Source organism: Cupressus sempervirens, chromosome 11 (assembly GCF_028749045.1).
Source record: "Cupressus sempervirens isolate cs-2001-9-10 chromosome 11, ASM2874904v1, whole genome shotgun sequence".
NCBI lineage: Eukaryota > Viridiplantae > Streptophyta > Pinopsida > Cupressales > Cupressaceae > Cupressus > Cupressus sempervirens.
The window spans coordinates 639033837-639058783 of NC_143128.1; the positions used below are offsets into that span (position 1 = coordinate 639033837).

The 24947-nt window shown below is 34.5% G+C and overlaps 1 pseudogene; it reads right to left on the reverse strand.

The window, feature by feature from the left end:
* Nucleotides 1-9791: 9791 nt before the first annotated feature.
* Nucleotides 9792-24947, reverse strand: part of LOC149531386 (putative beta-1,3-galactosyltransferase 2) — a 121302-nt pseudogene continuing 106146 nt past the window's right edge.

Below are 24947 nucleotides of genomic sequence, written 5' to 3' on the forward strand. Positions count from 1 at the left end.
ATTAAAAATTGGGAGAGGTACTCTAAGGAGAGCCATGCTAAGGTGTGAGAGATTGGAAGATCCAACAAAAAATGAGTTATGGACATTTAGCGGTAGACTACTGCGAAAGGATAAAGAAATTAGTGAAGCCTTGAAATCATTGATCGAAGATTTTTGGAAAAATAACACACGTGTTTCCCCTAATCAAAGAGATGTTGTAAGAAGGAGGATTGGTAGCCAAAATCACGAACCACATGCGAAACATTTTTTGGACACAACTCAGACACAATTTTTTGCAAAATTTATTGGTATGTATCCTCAAATTCGAATAAGTCAAAGATTTTTTGAGATGGGTAAACCTTTTTATGTGAAGATAAATCACACATGCACAACTTGTTGTTGTAGGATACATATTGAATTTTCTAACCATTTTGATGTTTTTAGGCATATATGTGTAATTTTGCATTCTCAGTTTGTTTTGCAAGATTGTGACATAAATGAGCCACCAAGATATTCAAGGGAATTCATATCCAACATTTTATGTGAAATAGGGGACGGCCAACAATTTTACAAGACATCATGCTTGGATGGTATGTGCTTATTTTGTGGTTATTTGCAACTTTTATCAACTTGTCAACATATGGATAGTACACATGCAATTGGAAATGAAATAGTAGATTAAAAAAAATTTAAGACAGTGACATATGCTCTAAAAGATGGGAAACATGGTAAAAGATGTGATTTAGTCATTGAAAAGATTCCAGTGTATGAGTTCATGAAGATTTTTTGTGAAAACATTATTTATGAGTATGCAAGGCATACCCATAGAGCTCGATGGCTGGATTTGCAATTCAAGTTGTGCAAGGATACGTTTCCACTGGATACCATTGTTTCGGTTGTAGATTTCACAGAGAACTACACACTACAACCACAAAATGAGGTGCAAGAAAAGTATTATACTTCTCAACAGGTTTCCATATTTGTTCACATAACATTCATGCATTCACCTAAAAGTATAGAGGATGATAGGAAGATTTTGAGGGAGTACCATTTTTACATCAGCGATGATCGATCACATTCTACGGAGTTCGTACATGGTTGTTTTCAACTATTTTATGGAGATTTGGCTAATAGGGGCATCACATATCGTCAGCACATTATTTGGTCAGACAATTGTGCATCTCAATTCAAGAATGCACGGATGTTCTATTGGTTGAGCAGGATGCACAAGTTGTGTAGAATTCAATACATGTGGAATTTCACAGAGGCTGGTCATGAAAAGGGAGAGCACGATGGTGCAGGCGCATGCATCAAAAGAGCCTTAGCTCATGAAGAACTAAAGTACAAAGATGGAGCAATATTGACAAATGCAAAATCCATCGTCCAGTGGTGTAACGCTACAATGGGTCCAGGTAAGGAAGGTGAGTCTACGGTTCGTAGATTTTTTTGGTTGATAGATAATACTAACATTGCACCATATCAGGATTGTTGCACACTAACAGGATCCAGTGAGTTGCACTCTTTTAGAAGCTCTGATGCAGGTTCATGGAGTATCCACACACGAAAAATGGCATGCTGTTGTCCATCATGTGCAGAGGAAAATTGGGATGACTGTGAGTCGACTGAATGGGTGGACAAATGGGATATACGGGTTTTGGACGCAATTGACACCTATCGTCTCCCACAAGCACTAAAAATTGTACAGATGGAATTGTCTATTGACTTTGACCGCTTGTCTGATCTAGTACAACCTGGTAATATATATATTTATATATCTTTGTAATTTCAATATGTAACTTTATAACTTTTACCCAATTATTTTCTCAATTAATGACCGCATTTTGTATATTTGTCACTCCAAGCCATGTTTTTGTTGTTATTGCACCTAAAGACAATGAAGAAGGGACAAATTATTATTTGTGTCGTTGTGTTCAAGCCAAACAAAAATTGGATCACTCGGTTATAGATGGTGAAGGGTTAGAGTACCATGTCGGTGCGATGGTTGTAACCGGCACATGGCTTAGACGATATTCTATGAAGAACCCTAAATTGTGGTTATTCGAGGATTGGCAAACAGAGAGGAAGATTCTTCATTATTCAAATCTTCTTGTCACATCAAATGTCCACTTGATAAAATATGGTGGAAAACCACATAATAAGAATCTTTGGAAAGTTCTCGAGTTAGACCATGAGGCAATACTTGAGACATTAAAATGTCGAGCAGATCCAGTTGGCTCATTAGATTGAATACAGAGAGAGGGAGAGAGATAAAGAGTGATCAACTGGATCCAAATACATTGTTGCAACCTCTTCCCCAAGACTGTCCACATGACTAAGGTGGACCGTATTGTTATGATGCGTAAGTGATTAGATTTAGTTTAAATCATAGATTTTATGTTTTGATTTGTTTAGTATCTAGATTTTATGTTTTGATGTCTCCAATTTTTTTAAAGCTAGAACAATATTTTTCATATTTTCTTATTGTGACGATATTTTTCTTTCATTGCATGTTCTCTTGGATGACAGGAGGGAGAGAAGAAAAATAAGTAGATTTCCAAACAGCCAGCCACCCTTCTTCATGTAATTTATTCATTTAAGGTAAAAGTCCCATTTCCTTTGTTTGGCTTTGGTATTTGGTTATTTAAAGTCATTATTCTAGTTGGACCTTCATATGTTTGAATTTGGGATTGTTTAGTGTCTATTTCTTATGATTTTACTGAATTATTAATTCTACGATGTTTCTATTATTTAATTATTTAAAATAAATTAAAACTTTTTGTATAAAATTATTATTTTTTATTTCTATCTATTTGTTATGATTATTTCTATTATTTAAAATAAATTAATTCTATAATATTTCTATGATGAACTATTTATATTTCTAAACTTTACATATTTTAAATTAGATATCTCTCAACTAAATTTACCAAAAAAATTAATTAAAATTTTAGGTATGCTAGTAGTACACCATGACCAACAATCAAACTATTATAACAATACAAATACATTTAAATAGTAATGTAAGAATGGTTTAGTTCACATAAAAAATAAGTCTATCTTAGATATTCTAAATACATCACAAAACTTTATCGCTTCAAAAAAATTGGAATTTCTCCCATCTACTTGAGTTCCCATCAATTGTCCATAAAACTGGGAAAGGGAATAGGTGTTATGCTCCCAATCCCAACATCCTCCTGTCCACTACTAGGAGATGTGTGTAATGTAGGATTCAGCTCCATCAACTTAGTCATTTTTTTCACTAGTTGATTGGGACTCTCACCATTTGTTGCCAACTATGGTGACAATGCTTGGGGTTACACTTATTAAGTAAGAATATTTCCTAATCTAGGGATTAGAGCATTGAACATATTTTGTCCATAACTCCTCAACAAAGTGTTAATTGGTTCATCTAATAAGCCATTGATTTTTAGGAAGGATTCAATAGTGATTTCCTCCCCCTCGCTTTACAACTCATCAATATTTGCATCATCTACAGTAGTTGCATCATCATTTTCAAACTCACTAGGTGCTCTTGCACCATTCTCCCCATGTGACAAAGAACTCATGGTGGATAAATCTGAAGGAATTTCGTAGGAATACCTTTCTTTCCAAAATCACTCTCATCTATCCATGTTACTTCAGATTCTGGTTGATCCTTCCATTTGATAAGATGCTCCATATAGGTGCCATGACAAGTCTTCTTCTTGATTCTTGAATCCATAACCTTTTCAGCTTTTGGCTGAGATTATAATGGGATAGTGACTTCTTCAACCTTTGATTTTGTTTGTCCTTCTATGAATGTAGGCCCTTTATATTGAACTTAGTCCTTGACATTAAAGATAAGGTAAATTTCCAAGTTTGGTGGGAGTTCTATTTTGTCGGCATTAGAACCATAATTTGCAAGTACCTTACAAGGTCCTATCCTATGCATTTGTAGCTTGGTTGGAACACCCTATGCAAGTACCAAAACTCATCCTTGGCATCATACCATGGCCTGAACACCTTGGATCATCTCAAAACATCTCATCTAACATGTTCCAACTCCTTGCACACTCTCAGCAACTCATCTCTTACACTTTCTCAATTTTGCCTCTTCTAGGCTTGTTCCAACTAGCCCTTGCCAGTTACTAATTTGTTGTTTTCTCCAAAATTTTCCACAGAACTTCCTAAACTATTGGGTGATTAAAATACCCTTTTCCTCACTCTAAAATATACTCCAAAGCCAACTACACTTGTTTTGTAAAATATCACTCAAAACTGGCTATTTCAGTCTGCCAACTAGGCCTAGTTTGAGGCCATTTACAAAGAAACTCACAAATCCCTTGACTTTTGGAACTCCCATGACCCAAAAAAGTCTTAATACACGACTCAAATGCAAGGATTCTTCTATTTTTTTGGTCTCATGATCAACTTTACAATGGTTTTTACAAAACCCTCCTTTCTAGCCCCTTTACCCTAGGGCTTTCTAGAACTCTTACTTTGCAACGTCTCTAGAACCCCAAAATGGTTCAAACACCTTCACTTTGGTTATATTAGATGAATTCAAACATAAAATGCAACTCTTGTTTGGAGAAAACACTAAATCCACCTTGGGAGCAATCACATACCCCTTTTTATGCACTCAAATTTTAGGGAAAACCATGCAAATACTTCTTAAATGGTTTCAACACTCAAATTTTCAGATGGAAATGGTTATTATAGACTCAAAACAATAAGAAAAATCCCAAACTTGAGGTTTCTCAACACTCAACAATCAAATTTCAAAACTGTTACCAGCACTTGCTACTCGGACAATTTCTCGTTTTAACGGTCAAACTCCCAAACCATACAAAGGACCCCCCGCTATTTTTGCATTTTTAAACACTCTTTTTGGAGACCTAAAATAACCTCTCTCTCTTTTTGGAGATCACACTCCGTTTTCATTTTACGATGCCATCTCAGGTGATGCTGAAACTTGCAATGTCGGCTAGTACAAAGTTGCCAACTGCCAAATCTCTCTCACCTTTCGTCGTGGGATCGAACTGTCTGCCCTGTTAGCTCCGGGTGGCTAGGTAAACCTTATCCCCAACCTTGTCCTATCCCCTTCAGTGCTCGAACGTTCTTAGGCACGCCAATCCAGAATGTCCCTAAGGGTCACTAAATGCCATAGGGCTGCGATCTTTGACAGGGCATATCTCGGAGCTCGTGCGAGTTATGGATGCAATTCTAGTTCCTACAGAACTATGTTGCAAAGACCTACAATAACCTCTCTCACTTTTTGGAGATCACACTCCATTTTTTTTTACAATGCCATCTCGGGTGATGCTGAAACTTGCAGTGTCGGCTAGTACAAAGTTGCCAACTGCCAAATCTCTCTCACCTTTCATCGTGGGATTGAACTATCTACTCCGTTAGCTCTGAGTGGTCGGGTAAACCCTATCCCCAACCTCGTCCTATCCCCTTCAGTGCTGGAACATTCTCAAGAACGCCAATCCAGAATGTCCCTAAGGGTCAGTAAATGCCATAGGGCTGCGATCTTTGATGGGGCATATCTCGGAGCTCGTGCAAGGTATGGATGCGATTCTAGTTCCTACAGGACCGTGTTGTGGAGACCTACAATAACCTCTCTCACTTTTTGGAGATCACACTCCATTTTTGTTTTACAACACCATCTCGGGTGATGCTGAAACTTGCAGTGTCAGCTAGTACAAAGTTGCCAACTGCCAAATCTCTCTCACCTTTTGTCATGGGATCGAACTGTCTGCTCCGTTAGCTCCGGATGGCTGGGTAAACCCTATCCCCAACCTCATCCTATCCCCTTCAGTGCTGGAACGTTCTCAGGCACGCCAATTTGGAATGTCCCTAAGGGTCACTAAATGCCATAGGGCTGCGATCTTTGATGGGGCATATCTTGGAGCTCGTGCGAGGTATGGATGCGATTCCAGTTCCTACAGGACCGTGTTGCAGAGACCTACAATAATATCTCTCACTTTTTGGAGATCACACTCCATTTTTGTTTTACAATGCCATCTCGGGTGATGCTGAAACTTGCAGTGTCGGCCAGTACAAAGTTGCCAACTGCCAAATCTCTCTCACCTTTCATCATGGGATCGAACTGTCTGCTCCGTTAGCTCCGAGTGGCTGGGTAAACCCTATCCCCAACCTCGTCCTATCCCCTTCAATGCTCGAACGTTCTCAGGCACGCCAATCGAGAATGTGGCTAAGGGTCACTAAATGCCATAGGGTTGTGATCTTTGACGGGGCATATCTCAGGCACGCCAATTCAGAGGGAAGTGACCATCTTACACTTATCCAAATGTTGTGGCTTATTTGTATCCATGAGAGGTTAATGGAGTTAAGCTTGTGAGCATTTGTGAAGGAGACAAATATGTTCACTAACAAATTTTTGGAAGCTTTTTTGGGGATTCAAAAACAAAGATCAGTGTAGGATTAGATATCCTTAGCTATCCTTTATTCATGCGAAATTGGTGACTCTGTATTTTATCTTGTATAATATTTGAATAGAGGGTTTCATTATATACAATGGATTTGGTTGCGAGAGAACCATGGGAAGCTCATATTGGGCCCTTTGCTTTGTCTAGTATTCATCTTTACCCAAGGGTCAAGAGAAATCATCCCAACACTTGATGGAGGAAAAATACAAGATCTAGATGACCACATCAAAGAAGTTACAATTGCTTGTGGAATTCTTGGCGTGCAAGAAGAGGATGTCTTCATCAGATTATTTTCTCATGGCTTTATTGAGAGTGTTGCTAAATGGTTTTAGAATTTGTAGGATGGTTGTGTCACTTGTTGGAATGATCTCAAGGTAAGATTTATTTAGATATTTAAGCCTATAGCTGATGTTGGCAAGTTATTAATAGATTTCTTTCAAATTCAAATGAGGAAGAGTGAAATTATGAGGGATTTTGTATATAGATTCAATAGATGTACTAGAAAAATTCCTCCATCCTATTAACCAACTGAAAATAAGCAATTGTGTATCTTTAGAAATTGAAATTAAATTCTAGTTAAAGTTCCAAGAAATGCATAATTTGGAAGATGCTAAAAAAGAAGTTGCAAAGATAGATGATGCTATGCTGATTAGTAGAATGAAATATAAAAATTCAAGCTATGTGAAGGCAACACAATCTGAAAATTATCATAATCTTTATCCCAAAAAGATGCCTTTACAAAATAAGGTTGAAAAGAAAGAAGAAAAACCTTCATCCCCCTTTCCTTTTCATTATAAAAATTTAATGATTTTCAATCAAAGAGACTTTCAAACACCTCATGTTGTTGAAGGGAGATTTTCTAACAGTGCAAGAGCTTATCATTTGCATGTTGAATATGACAATGAACACATCTCTTAGCCAACTGATTTGGTGACTTTCTTAGCTATTCCTCCTATTGAGAAGGAACTTGTTGATAATAAAATTAATGAAAGTTTGTCAATGGATGCCCCTTTTCTAGAATTTGATTCTTTTATATTTGAAGCTTCTAATATCATTCCAACCATTGATGTTAATCCAAGAAACTTGATAGATCAACACAAGCAAGAAGGGATTGATGGAGAGAAGATAAAAGATATTCCTCATCCTAACAGACAGATAGAATATGAGGCTTTCTCATTTGATTATACACCACATCAAGAAGAAAGGTTGCTACTAGAAGCATTGGAGGATCATGAAGACATTCAAAAGAAATATGAAGAAGGTTTATACATTTTTATGCCATTCCATAACAGGATTAATGGAATTATTCCAAGTGGAATACGAGGATGAAGTGCTTAGTACTTGTTTGGTGTTGGAGATATTTATCTTTGAAGAAGAACTTGGAAGTGTATTCATTGTAGATGAAATTTTAGTGAGCCTATATTTAGACTACAAAGATAGCACTCTAAACACGTCTTTCCCCAAACATTCTCTTGTCAAAGGCGTAACTAATTTTTTTGAGATGGTGGATCTTGGTGTTGGCAATACGAACTAGCTCATTCCAAATGATGCCAAAATGTTGCAACCATAAGTTTATAATGCAAAATGGCTCTTTGGGCTTGGTATATTTTTGAAGAAACTTAAGCAATGTGTTGTTATTGAGTCTTTTCTTATGATTGCCAATAATGATATATCTTGCATATAAAGTTACAGCTCCCTCAAAGGATATTCAATGAATAACATTGATGGTATGCCTTTAATCGGAAGGCACAGAAGGCAAGCTATCATCTATCCATAGACATGAGGTAGATGAGAGAATTTACAAATAAGAAAATACAAACTAAGAACTCAAAGATTCTAAATTAAATATTCACAATCAGCAAATCAAGGGGAAAGATCAAAATGATTTATTTTAGATTGTGTGATACACGAAACTCAAAGTTTTCCTTATATGCACAAACACAATTTACTCTATAAAGTTTATCAGAGATAACCAAACTAGTAGAAAGAACAACACATCTCAAATGAATATATTTAAATACAAATATTTGAAATATATTGCATCTCCTCTCTGATAAAAGATAACAATTCACAAACTATCGTTCTTATTCACGCAGAAAGCCCAATCTAAAAATGAAAAAAATGTTTATAATTTTCCCTCTACCATTATTACAAAACTAAAAAAAGAATCCCTCTTCCTCTTTTTTTGTATCTACTGAAGATTTGTGGGTTTGGAAACCTTAGAAACATATTGGTTGAAGTTGTTTAAGGTGTGTAGAGGTGGAGGAAACAATTGGTGAAGGTAAATCCAAGTTTGGAGTCTTTGGTGGCATTGTGTGCATTTGGGAACACCATTTTGGAAAATATCAGAGATCCTTCACGCTGCCCCTGTTTCCAACAATGTAAGAATAATAACAACTATTTATTAAACTTTTATTTTTACCTTAATCTAGTTACTATAGAATAATAACAATGCATTCCAATCAACTGGTGATTATGTTACAATCATTAATGTATGAAAACACAGAAAACTATCAGTGATTATGTTTCATTTATGATATTTAAAATGACTTTTTTTTGCAAATAATCCATCTTTTCTCTACTATCTCTGACATTTTAAAATTGATGATAAATAATGGTGGTTATGTATTGAAGCTTAACAAATGGAGAGCTTCTCAAGCTACTGATTTCTTTCATGGAGTTCCTAATAAATCTCAAGGTTCTCATTTAGGTAACCAATTGCCTGGAGGTCCACGAATATTGCCTGATAAAGTTTATTGCCAGGAGGTCCTAATCGATCTTGACTGATAAAGTTTATTGCTAATCAATATTGTATCAAAAATTCAAACTAATTAGGTATTGAATTAAACTTGATAAACAAATGATAGAGAAGGAAAACTTTAAGCATGAACAAGATCATAAATCATATGACGATGACATATTGCAAATGATTAACTTATGCTTAAACAGTGATAAATTTTATTGTTACTCAATATTCTATCAAAGTTTCGAACATATTAGGTACTGAATTTAATGTCATACATAAACATATCTAATTTAATGTCATACATGCACATATCTAATTTAATGTCATACACGAACATATCTTATTTAATGTCATACATGAACAAACATATAATATAAAATGATAACCAATAATGTCATGTACATTAACAAACACATAATATATTATGATAACCAATAATGTCGCATATGAACAAACATATCATATATTAATCAATAATGTCATAAGTCGAATAATGTCACACATCAAATAAATGTCATACATCAAATATAAAATGTCATATACATCAAATGTGTATCGAATATGTCCATTGATGCCTATATATATATGTCTAGATAAACTATATCTTTTCCTTCCCACAAGGGGAAGGAAATAAATCTCTTGACGTCTTCTGTCATCGTGTCGAGGGAGATGGTGGAGATGATAGGGTCCTCCTGACATGCTCGCTCGTCCTCTTGTTGAGGCTCTTCTCCAACTCGAGCTGATACAAACAAAGTAGATATGAATCAGTATTTATTATATGTTAAAATCAAATATATGTACACACAAAATCAATTATTTTCTTACCGCCATCAAATAGTCACTCTGTACGTCCACCTCGAAGGCTCGTGGACGATCAGGCGTGACGAGACCCTACAATAATTCAATAAATATAATCACTTATAAATAACATTAGAAAATTTGAGACTAACTATTATAAACAACAACTAAAATAGAGAAAATTCTTTCATACCTCAGTCAATGGCTGTGAGCTAGCCATAGCTGCGGCCACTCCATGATCAACAGACTGTCGGAGATGAGGAGGTGTGTCCGACGTCATGAGCTGCATGTCATACAATACACGTTACATGTAACATGAAACATGAAACAAATATAATCAAATGAATTAAATTAACATGAAACAACTGTACCTGTACGAAGCTCGTACGATGTCTATGCTCTGAGTCCATACTAAAGGTTGAGGGTCCTGTGGAGAACTGATGAACATGCATAATTTTTTTTGTCAATCCTTAATATGATAACTTAATAAATATATGTATTAATTTAAATGATTAAATCAATACATACCTCTGGACTCGTGGAGGGGACAAAAAATGGGGCCGGAGCATTGCTGCTAGGCTCGGCAACAGTTTGACCCTGAATTTTGAACAATGTCAATAGATGCTAATTAATTAATAATTCACTATACATATGAAATGTGATCAAATTAGTAAATTATAATTGTAATTTACCTGTGTTTCAATGCCAAATGTTTCGTTCAAGAACTGATCAGTGACGAGCCCATCATCCACAGCATCTCTAGCATGAGTGCCAAATGTGCATAGGGATCCGCATGAAGTGCACATGTGACCACGACGCACAGAAGGCTCCCCCTCAACTAATGGGCCCGTGGAATGGATGAGGATCTGTGTCAAAGCATTAATGGTCCCTAGAGTGCTGGCCTCTACATGTTCCTTCACAACTGAAGGAATAGTCACATGCTCACACTGTGGCTTGACCACAGGTGCCCTAACTACATTAGGGTCATGATGTGCTCCCGGCCTCTCGAATGATGACCCCCCACCTCTACCTTGGGAGTCTAATAGATCAAAATAATTGGGGATCTCCTCAAGGACAAACTCACAATACAATTTCTTCAAAAAATACATTGGGACCTCGTGATTGTTGCAAGGAGGGGCATCAAAAACCATCCACCATCTATCCCAAAAATGATTTCTCATAGCATCATGTATACACCAATGGATGGGGAACCGTTTAGTACCCTCTCTAACAGTATTTTGCTCACCGGGTTTTCTAAATAATGCAAATATTGAACCTTTTGGTATTTCTTTTTTTTTAACATCTTCATATGACAATTTATTTGCATAAAATCTTTTTTGTTCTTCCCTCTTAACCCGCCAAACATCTAACTGACCAGTAACTGAGGCTATCTGGGTCTTAATGGATTCGAGGGATGATGCCAATTGAGACCTCATTGGATTGGTTTGTCCAGCTTGTTTCAACCGACCAATGAGTCCTTCTAATTCAATTTTGCCTATCTCAATTTCATTTAATATATTTTCTTGTGTGCCTGGTGGAGGTCTTGGAATTGGTTCAGGTTGTGGAATTTGTTGTTCTTTAGGAGGGTTTTGTGGATTTTGGTTTTGAGGTTCTTCAGGTTCTTGAGGGTTTTGTGGATTTGCCAGTTGATTATGGACATTTCTTGATAAAGAATCAATTGAAATCCAAATGAATAAACAAATCTAAATAAAAATTGTAAAAACCCTATAAAACAATATGAAAAACATATAAAATAATGCAAAGTCAAGTTTAGATTACATACGACGTTGGCGTTGGCGTGCTGGTGATCTTGGATTTTGTCGACGAGGAGGGATATTGGCAAGGGATGTTGAAAATGAATTGTTTTCCAACTCGCGTGCACGCTGCCCTTATAAACAGTAAAAATCACTGTTAATATGATGGGCCGCGGGTGTGCAGCCCATCATTTATAAAAAAAATTTCTTTTTAATAGCGCGTACGCGCTATAAAGCGTATGCACAATAGCGCGTGTGCGCTATTGAAAAATGAAAGAAAAAATGCTTGTCACCTTTTTGGCACCACAACTCGGTGCATATGCCCCTTAAAAAATAGTGAAAATTTGGTAGCATGTTATTGGTGGTTTTTCTCAATTTGGGTTTCCATGTTAAATATTGGTGTTATACTTGTGTGAATGTATTTGATTTGTTTTATTGCTTATTTCTTTACATTCTACAAGTAGGTCACAATTGGGATAGTGAACTACAAGTTTATGTTACTATTAAGATGATATATAGACCGAGTGGACTAATAAATAAATATGAGTTGCTAAAAGTGGTTAAAAGTTTGTTTGAAACATTTGGACCTAAGGATAATTGATTCACCACCCCCCCACCCAATTATTATAAAATCATTCTAACAATTAGCAGCATAACTATTGGAAGCATAAATGCTGATGATATTCCTATAAGGGATTATTGTAGATATGTTACTATGATGATATGCTACATTCATGACTGTTTTTGTCATTGATGTCAACATATCAGTTTTTTGTGGTATCTAACAGAAGAATAACATAAAGATCAAGTTGTTATGGATGACTAGTTGAGTATTCTCACTATTCAAGGTTATGAGAGATAGTTTTGAGTATCTAGTGTATGTAGTTAACATTGGATGAAGAAATAATAAGTATGGAAGAAGTTATGTAAGTTTTGGTGATGTTTGTTTTGAGATAGAGTTCATAGAGGCATGTTTTGGTAAACTTGTTATATCTCTTAGCAAAATTGTTATTCTAAGAATTGAGGTTGAGGATGTGTAGATGACATGTTGATGATGATGTGGTCAAGTTGGCTCATCATAATATTGTGTGTACAAAAAGTTATTCAAGTTTCAAGGTGAAAGATTAATGTTATCACTAAGTATAATGTGTTCTTAATGTGGTCCTATGATAATTAATTGAGAAGGTCTAACAGCTGACTCGGGGAATTGTTTTATGAATTTGACATAAAGGAAGGACATTTTCCTTTATCATAATATATGTGGATATGAAATGGAATTGTATTGATCAAAATTGATTGTAAGTAGTAGAGAGAGCATAATATGAAGCTGAGTAGAGAAGAGCGGAAGTGAAGGAAACTTCATTGCAGAGGTTTTATTGTGTGACTTGAGGTTTGATATTTGGATCTAAGTTTTGTGAACTGGTCTATAAGGTCTGACAGTGTTTGGTTCGGTTGATAGAAAAAAGGAAAGAAGAACATAATAGTAAATTGCATGTTTGAGTAGTGAGCTCTTCTTGTAGTTGAAATTGCATGTTTGGGTAGTGGGCTCTTCTTGAATAAACTATAGTACAACTTATAATAGGGTTGGAATCTCCTAACAGGGATTCAAAGTCTCCTAATAGGGACTCTATATATTAAATGTTGTAATAGACTCCTAACAGGGTCCATCTTCTAACATGGAATATTTATATTAGTACATCATCTTGTGAGCATCATTCCCATTGGGGTTTTTCCTCTAATCAAGGGTTTCCCTAGTTAACATATTTGGTGTAATTGTCTATATGCATCTTACTATGGTTGTTGTTTACTTTGGTTGAATGGTTAAGTTTGTTTAAGGAAGATAAATTTTTTAATTATTGGATAACTGATTCACCCACCCTCTTAGTTATCTTGGTGGACTATTGTTTCTAACAATTAGTATTAGAGCATCAAGTCCTTGAAGATAAAGTTTAACAACTTTGGGAGATCCATGGAGAATATGTTTAGGAAAGACAGTTCTAAATCTGGCAGAGGAAATTTTGACACCCTAATGATGGAAATTATTGGTGAGTTATTAGATTTGTGTAAAGAATAGAGTATTAATTTTTCCAATCTAGAATCCTTCCATTGTATATAAAACAAAAAAAGTTCAAGCAGAGATAGATCTAGATCTGAAGAAGACATGAAGATAGAGGAAGGTATTGATCTACTTATGAAGAGAGAACTAGAAGGTATGAATTTTTTTGTTTGTTGGACATGTAAAGAGTTTGGTCATTTTTCATCCAAATGTCCTAAGAGATTAAGGAAAACCAGAAAGAGCTTACTTTATAATCAAGTTGAAGAATTTAAAGCAAGTATGAAAAGATTCTTGAATGACTATGATAATGAGCCTAGATTGGTTGATGAAGATGAAGTGATAGAAGAGACAACTTTGGTGACTAATATGGAAAGTGGAAATGTGAGAGTTGATGAAAAATTCAAGATACAAGAAAGAATAGTTGATTACAATTCTAATGATGATGTTGTTATTAAACCAAGGAATGATGAAGTATTTATTGAGACTAATAATGATTTGCAGAATGAAGGAGAGCCAAGGCAAGAACAAAGCTTGAAACCTTCAGTAGAGCCACGAGTTGAGATAACAACTCCTACTTTGAGAAAGAATATGATAAAGGATCACCCATTTAAGTAGATCATTAGAAGTAGAGATAAAGGTGTGGTGAAAAGAAGCAAATTCAATGAACAACTATGTTTGATATCTCAAGTTGAGCCTATGAAAGTAGATGAAGCATGTAAAGATGATTATTGAAAACAAGTTATGAAAGAGGAACTAGATTAGATAGTAAAGAATGAGACATGGGAATTGGTCCCCAGACCAACAAACAAGAATGTGATAGGAACTAAATGGGTATTCATGAAAAAGATGAATGAGCAAGGTGAACTTGTAAGGAACAAGGCAAGATTGGTATGTAAAGGTTACTCACAACAAGAAGGAATAGGCTATGATGAGACCTATGCTTCTATGGCTAGAATAGAAGTAGTCAGTTTATTCTTAGCCTATGCAACACAAAAGAAATTCAAAGTATATTAGATGGATGTCAAGTTAGCATTTTTGAATGGAGAACTTGAAGAAGAGGTATACATTGAATAGCCTAAAGGTTGTCCTTTAACAGATGACAAGTACATAGTATGCATATTGAAGAAAGCATTGCATGGCTTGAAGCAAGCACCCAAAACCTAGTATGTGAGGTTGGATAAGAATTTGGCAAAGCTTAGATATAGAAAAGGTATGGTAGATAGTAATCTCTACTAGAAATAAATTGATAATGGACTAATGATTTTGGTAATATTTGTTAATGATATCATATTTGGAGGAAATAATGAGGAAAGTGAAAAGTTTGTAGAAAAAATGAAGGAAGAATTTGAAATGAGTATGATAGGAGAAAGGAAATATTTTCTAGGATTACAAATCATATATAATAAAGAAGGAATCTTTATTTCTCAAACTAAGTATTTGAAGGATTTACTGAAAAGGTTTGGTTTGGAAACATGTAAACCTATTGGAACACCTATGGTAATTGGACACAAGTTATCTACAAAGGATGAGACACCTACTAGTGAGTAGAACAAGTATAGATCTATGATCAGAGGTTTGTAATATCTAACTCACACAAGGTCAAATATACCATAAATCCTCATCAAAGAAAAGGCTGGAAATAGGAAAATATCTCCCCAATTATGATCTAATCTTTTACCCTTTGGAAGCAGGGTGATTCTTAAAAGAAGTTTTAAAATCTAAAGTTCCCTAAAGTAACCTAGATCTAACATTTTTACTATAACAACAATAAAATTAGTAAAGAATGATACATAATCAGAATAGTGCTAAGAACTATCCCATACCTATGTCGAAAACAGAATTGACAACTCTCCATTAGCATCATAAGTGCTATCAATAAAATCTAGTCTTATGTATCCCACATTTTTATACATGATTAGGTGTATGAGTAGTGAATAATGATGGAACATGAATTTCTCCATTTCTCCTCTCTAGGCTAGCTCAATGTTTTCTCTTATCCTCTCTAGGATGTACTCAACATAATTATATTCACCTCCATGATAGGAGTCTTTCACATCTCTCACTATGATGAATTCTACTCCATATAACATAGTAGTCCTATCTTTTCCGATCACCTTGTGGACTCCACACACAATTTTTACAAAATAGTTCTTAAATTTATCTAGTGGCATCTTCTTTTCCACTTTCTTTGGATAGTCTCCCACCTACTTTAGGTCCATGGGAATATGTTTTAGGATTGATTTACCTATGTATGCCTTGGTGTTGGCATCAAATTTTTATTTTATATCAACCAGGTACACTGGTTCACTAATGGCACCATCCAATCTAGATGCTTCAATGAATGAGACATAGTCCAGTGTACACAGAATAGTTCCATCTCTCTTATGGAATGATTTGGTGGCAGGATAGTATGAATTTATTAGGGCCTTTACCAAATTGAAAAAATGAAAAACTCTAGAAAGATTAATTTCGCTAAGTTCTTCTTCCAAAAAATGCACACAGGGATCTTCTTCTCTCTGTTATGGTAAAAATATTTGAAGAGTTCATAACCTGTAACCCCAAGAAATTTAGCATCTCTACATAGAGCATATGGGTCCATGAATGCATAATCATTTGCAACATTAGCATTGGAGGATCTTGGAAAAGCTTAATCCATTCTTCTACAAACCTATTAGGTTTTCTCTACTAGGTTTTTCCTCCCTTTTGAGATGATGTTTCCACCACCTCCATGTCTGAAGCTTGTATCTCTTTAAATTCTTTTTCAGACATTGTGAAAGTAGCTTGAAAACACTAATTTTTTTTCTACAAATAGCTCTTGATAACAATCTACTGGCACTGAAAACACTGCAATTGCTCTAAAAATTTTGATCTTTACAAATGGTAATGGTTCACTAGATTATGGAATATTTTATAATGAGCGTTCCTTCATCAACCTTCTCTGTGTATTGATAATCTGCATGCTTGGGCTTTAATTTTAGTGCAATTTGTCAACTTAGATGGATCGTCTACATTACTACTCCAGCTCAGGGACCTTTTGTACTTTATTCAAATTTGATTGGCCATGAGCAATCTATCATTATTCCAGCTAAGGAGGGAAAAGTTCCTCTTTAAGTCAAACTAGGGTTTACGATCTTACGATATACACTAAAGAAATAAATTTCTCGTATTATCTTAGGATGGAAGGAAAGGCTCTACGATCTTACAATCATTTTAAATTGAATCTTATCTTATTATCTTAGGTTGTGGGAAGATCCCTCATGATCCATAGCTAAACCCTTTATTGTATTATCTCATTGCTCCCCAAGACTGCACACGATCTTATGATCACTTTTTTATACTTCCCTTGGTGTAGCATCTCACCCTTCCTTCTTTATCCTTACGATCTTATGAAAAACTATTATCTTTCTTCATCATAGCATCATTGATATTAACTTTCAACTTTACAATCTCATGATACACTATTTTGTAGCATTGTAACTCTTTAACACTGCCTTTGAGATCTTATGATATACTACTTGTTGTAAGATTAGAGAATGAAAATTTCCATATTTTCATAAAAAATTATGTAAATATGCTTCTAGCCCCACCTTACCATGTGTTTAATTGTCGTGATTTCACCTTAGTTGAATTTTAAGCATCTTCATTTTGCGAAAAAATAACCACCTTAGATCTGTCCCTGATCAACGATGTTGAATGATCCTTTTATCTCTGAGCATACTTTACAAACATCGGGCCCACCTATCCAACTTGGCATCCACCTTTTTATGAATTGTAACTTTGACCAATCAAGATAGAACACATGTAATCTTCCCTAACACTAAACTACCACCTTGCTTTGTTATTTGTTACCTTACGATCTTATGATCGTGCCTTCATTATGCCATGTTATACTTCTCATTTTACTCATAGAATCGTAAGCTTTTTGAAGAGCCTCTCTAATGTCATGACTCCTCCTTTTGTGTAAGATTATATCTTAGAATATCTTCTTTTCCCTAAAGTAACCCGCAATATTATGATCACTACCTTTTGTAGTATCGTGAACTTCCATTTCTTTATTTGATATCTTATGATGACTTTTTTTTTGTAAGATCCTAAATCATGCTTTACCATTCTTTTATTAGACACATAAGATAATATGATGAAAAGAGAGTTTTAAAGTTGGAGACCTCACCTTGAACTTTTATGATGTTATGAACACACAATATATCTTAAGATTAGGGAACTCAGAGCACTAGCTCTGAGATCTTGCACATAACCTTACATCGTAAGATTGTAACATATGTTTTGAAAGAACTACCATTTCCTGCTTGAAAGAAAATTTAGGTAAAGGTAAAGGGTTGCAATTTTAATGAATTTATTTCATGACTAGCTTGAAAAAGAAACCTTAAGACATCACATTATCTTACTAGGAAAAAATCTCAAAGCGGGACTAGGGAAAAATATTCAGGTTAGGGCTTATTTTGGAAAATGATGATAAATAAAATAAAAACCCTAAAAATACAACCTAGTTCAAAAATATTTTCACAATGAATTTTCAAATTTGTGGCATAGTGAAAATAAGGGCTATCAATACCTTTTGAACATATCAAAAGCATGTGACTTCAACTTCATAAACATGACTGTCATCATCTTAGAATGATCATCAACAAATAATATGAAATATATGTCACCATAATAACTTTCTACTCTCATTGGTCCACACAAATTAGTATGCATTAATTCTATAATATCATTAGATGTATGTGTCTTACTTAAAAGTCTTGACTTGGTCATCTTACCAAGCTGACATTGTTTGCACATATAATTCTCAATTTTATGCAAATTTAGTAAGCATCTAGCTCTTCTATTTCTATTAACCTTGACCATATTACCAAAATGTACATGATATGACCTCTTATGCCATAACCACATATCTTAAACCTTTGAAAACATACATGTATCAAATGTAGGATCAAGATAAAATAGATTACCTTTTCTTTCTCACCTATACCAATTAGATTTCAATCATCATCATAGATCTTGATTTTCCTATTCTGAAACTCTATCTTGTGACCTATATTATTCAACTGAGAAACACTCAACACATTATATTTTGTTTCTTTAACCTAATATGCATCATCAAGTCTAATTTTATCTTTCAACATCAATGAGCCTCTACCTTTCTCTAGACATGGAACACCATTCCATAATTTAATAGTTCCACCATCATATTCTTCAAGTTTATGAAACTTACTAATCTCTCTATTCATGTGATGTGAAAATCCACTACCAATGATCCATGTATCATTCTTACCAACATGTGAAATAAGAGATTTTTCATCCTCATACCTTTCCTCAATAGGGTCTTCTTTACCACCAACATACACTATTTCCACTCATTTTTCATCTTTAGTGTCTAAATTAGTGTGATCTTCGTTAATAATATAGCATGATTTCTTCCCTTTGTCCTTGAAGTCTTTGTTCTTTATGTATTTTTATCCTTCTTATCATTTCCATCACTCCTTCTCTTGTTAGGACATCTTGTAGAAAGATGACCTATTTCATAACACTTAAAATATATCAGAGGTAGAAAAACCTTTGAATTTACCTTTACCTCTTAGTAGCCTCCTTGCAAGAAATGCCTCAGTCTCATCCATATAATCTTCTGATTTTGACTCACTTTCACTCTTACTGCTCTTTACTTTCTTGGAACTACCAATAGTTAGTGAACACTTGAAAGTACTCCCTGACCACACTATTATCAAAATCAATCAATTCAAATATAGTCAACCAATTAACTAAATCATCAAGAGTAAGATCATTACTAGAAATAGCTCTAACTTCTTGAATTGTAGATACATTAATAGCATAAAAAGGTATGAGAGTTCTAAGAACTTTACTTACAACTTTAGTGTCACTAATAACTCCTCTAGTAGCTTTTATTGCACTCACCACTTGCTTAATTTGGTGCACATACTACACAACATCTTCACCTTCTTTCATTCTCATGTCATCATATTGGCTTCTCAAACTTTTACTTTTTCTCTCAATACATTGTCATATCCATCATGCAAGAGTGCCAACTTTTCCCACATCTCTTTAGTAGTAGTAGAGTTCTTGGCATCATCAAACTTGATATCTTTGAGGGAAGATGCAATATTAATCATCAAACTATTGTGTTCTCTCTTCTGAGTGATCTCTTCCATAGTCATAGGAGGGATAGGAGCAAAATATGCATTATCTATCTAGTGTGTAGAATTATCTCTTATTCTAGATAAATGTAGCCTCATCATGTTCTTCCGTGAGGAGAAGTTCTCCTTGTTCATCTTTGGTTCCTCTCTCTTACACATTTTTGGATCTTTTGCTCAAGTCCCTTCAAAATTCTTCCTTCAAGCACTAGACTCTGATACCAATTGTTAGATAACTAAGAGGGGGAGTGGGGTGTGAATCAGTTATATCCAATTATCCTACATGTCTTTCAAACACTTTAGTACTAATTCAAACTTTATAAACTTTTACAACAATAAATCTGTAACCACATTTAGCTTCTAAATCAAAATTACACTTATTTATAATCAAACTATTATCTTATTGTTCCTTACTTTACTAAGTGACAAAGTATTCACTTAGCTTATATTGAGTTGCAAAAATAAAAAATAACATAAAAATTAACTTGCAACACATAAGAAATCATAATTTGACACAAATATTGGACGTGGAAACCATATAAAGGGGAAAAATACCTGGGAACTAGAAACCCAAATAATTTCACTCTTCTGAAGTGAGCTCTGTTAGGAGACAATCTTGTTAAAGTTTTCACATTTTTAGTGTGACTTGGTTTTGAGGATTGTAGCCAAAGATCATCTAGACCTTATTAGTTCTTGTCATTACTAAGGAGTTTCCTTCTCTAAAGGACTTATAAATATTACTAATCGATGTTACCATATATGATTTCAAAGACTTGTTAGGTCCACTTGGTTGAGCTATTTTATCTTCTACAATGGTAAGAAAGTAACAATCAAATGATCTACTAGGTTAAGCACTACCTTTCTTGTTCAACTCTCTACTTCACTCTATCTCTTTCTTTTGATCTCTTACTGGTTGATTCAAACACTCACACTAACACTTAGTACTTCCTCTTGCTTGATCTTTGCACTTCTGTTCTTCCCCATTCACCTTCTATCTTGTTCTTCCTTCTTTTCTTTGCATCATCAACAACTAAAAACAACCTCATTCAACTCCTTAAATAGTAAACTTTTCTATTCCAGGTTCTTCCATATTTTGCCACTTAATAATGATTGTAGATCTAAGATTCAGTGAATTTATTCACTCAAAAAAGGGTTACACCTTGAAATTTTTGCTCATCACCATTTTGTTACATATTCATTATATCTCTCTATTCATAGATCTTATAACTAAATTGGACTTTATCCTTGGAACTTCTCAATAATTCTTAATTTTCACCAAATATCAGCCTCAGATTCAATCTTTCTTAACTTGTCCTTCATATTCATACTTAGTGAAAACTACAACTTAATCAAACAATACATCACTCGGTTAACACAAAAATTAATTGGTTAACACTAAACTCTAACCCTTCTTTTCTAGATGCTTGGTGACAACTATAGTAGCTTAGTTAATACCACATCTCTTCATTCACTAACCAAAGTGTCTTATATATAGATGATCTTCATCACTTAATAACATCAATACATGATTGTAAAACAATCAAACCAACATTATTTTATCATACTTTCTTCAAATCCTCTTCATCAATCAAATGATATGTTACTCTACTAAATTAGAATAATGTCTAACCAACTAAGGCTTAACATCAATTAAAACATAAAAAATGATATTTCTATTTTAATATAATAACAAAATTATTCGTTGGGGATAAAAAGGAAACCAATAGAATCTCCAAAATTATCAAATGAGGCATTTCCCTATGGGAAGAAGCTGAGATAAGTTAGGAGGCTAAACATCTTTTCTTTGATTTACTCTCTACTAATTCCAACCTCTCTCTTGATAATTAGGGAACCATCTCAACAACATTCCTCCTATTATAATAGGAGAAAAAAATCACTCACTTTGGGCTATCCCAAAATAAAAATAAATAAAAATGAACTATTTTTGTTTAATGGGGATAAGGCGTAAGGCCTTGACCACTTCCCCATGTTATTTTTCTATACTTTCTAGGAGATTGTTCAATAATTCTTTGGATCTAGGAATATCCTTAAATAAATCAATGCTACCTTCCTAGTTCTTTCCCTAAAGGTGACTATGGCTAAAGCTATGGATAAGTTTTTCCATATCAATATGTACAGTTCCTTTTATAAGATTATTTCTAAGGTTCTTACTCTTAGGTTGTTGGCTTTGCTTGTAGCTATCATTTCTCACCAAAATTTTAAATTAGTTCCTAAAAGGAAGACCCCTTACTAAATTATCTCTATCCATGAAGTGATTTATTCCCTTGAAGCTTCATTAAATGAAGGATTTCTTCTCAAGATGGATTTATCCAAGGCTTATGATTGAGTGAACTACAATTTTTTAGTCAAGGTTTTGTCCACTTGTGGATCTAATAAAAAGTTGTATAAGCTTACATCTTAGCTATTTACTACTCATTTGTTAGTTATTATCTATCTTATCTCTTCTAATTTCTTCAAACCTTTAAGTGGTCTTAGGAAAGGGGGTCCTCTATCACCCACTCTCTTTTTTATCATTGTTGAATTCGTTGGAAGGTTGATCTTATCCTTTATTACCAACAAAAGTTTGATTGGGATCTCAAGATGTCCTTTGCCAACATTACTTTCTCCCATTAGTAATTTGTTTGATGACACAATCCTTGGGGGGTATTTTGTAATTAAGGAAGATAAGAACCATAAATTTGCATAGAATTGTTATAGAAATGCTTTGGGACAACTAATAAATTTGGATTAGTGTTCTCTATTCTTCATTAATACTCCTTTGGATAGATAGAGGTTGTTGGAAATATAGATGAAGTAACTAGGGGGGGGGGGAGGTGAATCAGTTACCACAAAAACAAATCTCAATCCCTTAGATGTCTTAAATAACTAGTTACTGCTATCACTTGGTAAATACATCACATAAATGTTGTAACACGGTAGATTAACTTGTTACTAATCTTTAAGAATTCATAATTATTAGCATGCATGCAAAAGTAAACAACATGAGCACAAGAGACTCCAAATTTAATGTGGAAACCCAATATGGAAAAAACCACCAAGTAACTAGCTACCAATTTTCACTCTTCTGAAGGGAGCCCTGTTAGGAGCCAACCCTGTTAAAGGTTACAATACACATTGTTAGGTGTGACCTTGTTAGAGGATTTAATCACCCTGTTAGGAGTGGCCTTGCTAGAGGTTTTTAGAACAATTCAATTGAACTATCAACTTGTTTTAGGATTTACAAAATGGCTGTCAAACCAACTCTGTTAAGAGATTTTGAAATCATTGCTACAATGGTTAGAAAGTAACAATGAATTGACTTGAATATTATGCAACTAAATTTGCTGATTACAGATCTCTATTCTGCAACATTAGATCCTCCTCAATCAAATATAGCTTTGCCGCTCCTCAATGATCTTTGATCATCCTTCAAAATTTTCTCTCACAATAATCAGTCCTCCTTCTCATTCTCATTACATCAAATCCATCACTTACACTTATAATTCACAACTTGACCTCTTATATATACCATTCAGTTTATCAAGTTGGCTCATTCACAAGTTAAATTTACTAATAAATCATACATTAGTCAGATAAAAATATTACATTAAAAAAATAAAACTTTATTTCACAAAATAATGAAATCTTTCATTGGCCGACCCTGCTCAGTAAGCACTGCTTCCAGAAACAATTTCCTGAGTTAACCATCTCAACTCATTTAACACTACAAAATCTGCAAAATCCTTTGGCTACCGAGTGAACTCAATAAGAACTAAATTTCCTTCATTGACCATGAGAGCTTGGTAAGAACTGTCTCTACCATATTTCCCTTTGATGACCAAGTGAGCTCAGTAACAACTGAATTTCCTTGATTAACCTTGAAAGCTCGGTAACAACTATCTGCACAAGGTAAAGCCTGAGAATGCTTAGTAGACACTGTAAACCTTCTTTGCTAGCCTTCTAAGCTTGGTAGACTCTATCTGATGACTGATATGACATTTGTGTAACATCAAAGATAACACACAATTGAACAATTGTATCCAACAGAGGTGCATTGCTGACATCTTGGGATGCCTCATTTCTAATCTTCTAGTGACTTATTTGGATCTTCTACGTGGATCTAAGCCCCCTAAGTCATTTTGGTGCTAATTAATTGACAAATTCAGTATGAATTTGGCTAGTTGGAAAGGTGTGCTACGCAGCCAAGTGGGAAAAATCCAACTCCTAAAGTCTACCCTTTAGAATCTCCTATTTATGTTCTCAACATGTTTTGTATTCCCTTTAAATCTATTGAGGCAATAGAAATAATTCAAAAGTTCTTTATCCAGTTTGGGGATTATAAAGATAAAAAATGAATTCCTTTGATTTCTTGGGAGAAGGTCTACCTCCCAAAGGCTAGAGGTGGTTTGGGTATAAGAAATTCAAGAATATTCAATTGGGCTTTACTAGCTAAAATGACATGGAGAATATTTTATAACATTGGGGAATGGAGAGAAATCTTTTATTATAAGTATCTCTTCAATAATTATACTCTTTAGGAATTTGTTTCCCCCAATAATATCCCAAATGGTGTGGCCATTTGGAACAACATTGTAAAGGATAAAGGTATTGTTGCTAAAGGTATCAAGTGGAAGACATGAAGCACGAATTTTATTAAATTCTAGTAGGATGATTGGATCCCTATTGAGAGGTTGGATACTCTTGATGAATTCAATTTGTAGAAGGAGGTCTATGAGGAAATTTTTTCTAGTCTTGGTTGTTAATTACTGGTATAGTTCCAACTAGGTGAATTTGAGAGCCATCTCTCCCTAGCTAGAACCTTTGATGTGTATTTTCTCATCAATTATCTTTGCTAATAAGCTGGATATCCTGTTTGGGTTGCCTCACCCTCTAGCTTGTATTGTGTTACTTCTTCCTACCTTTCATTATCTATTGCCCTTGATTCCCCTTCTTATTGGACTAAGGCTTGGATTTCAAGTCATATCCCTAAATTTAATAAGTTTTTATGGATCC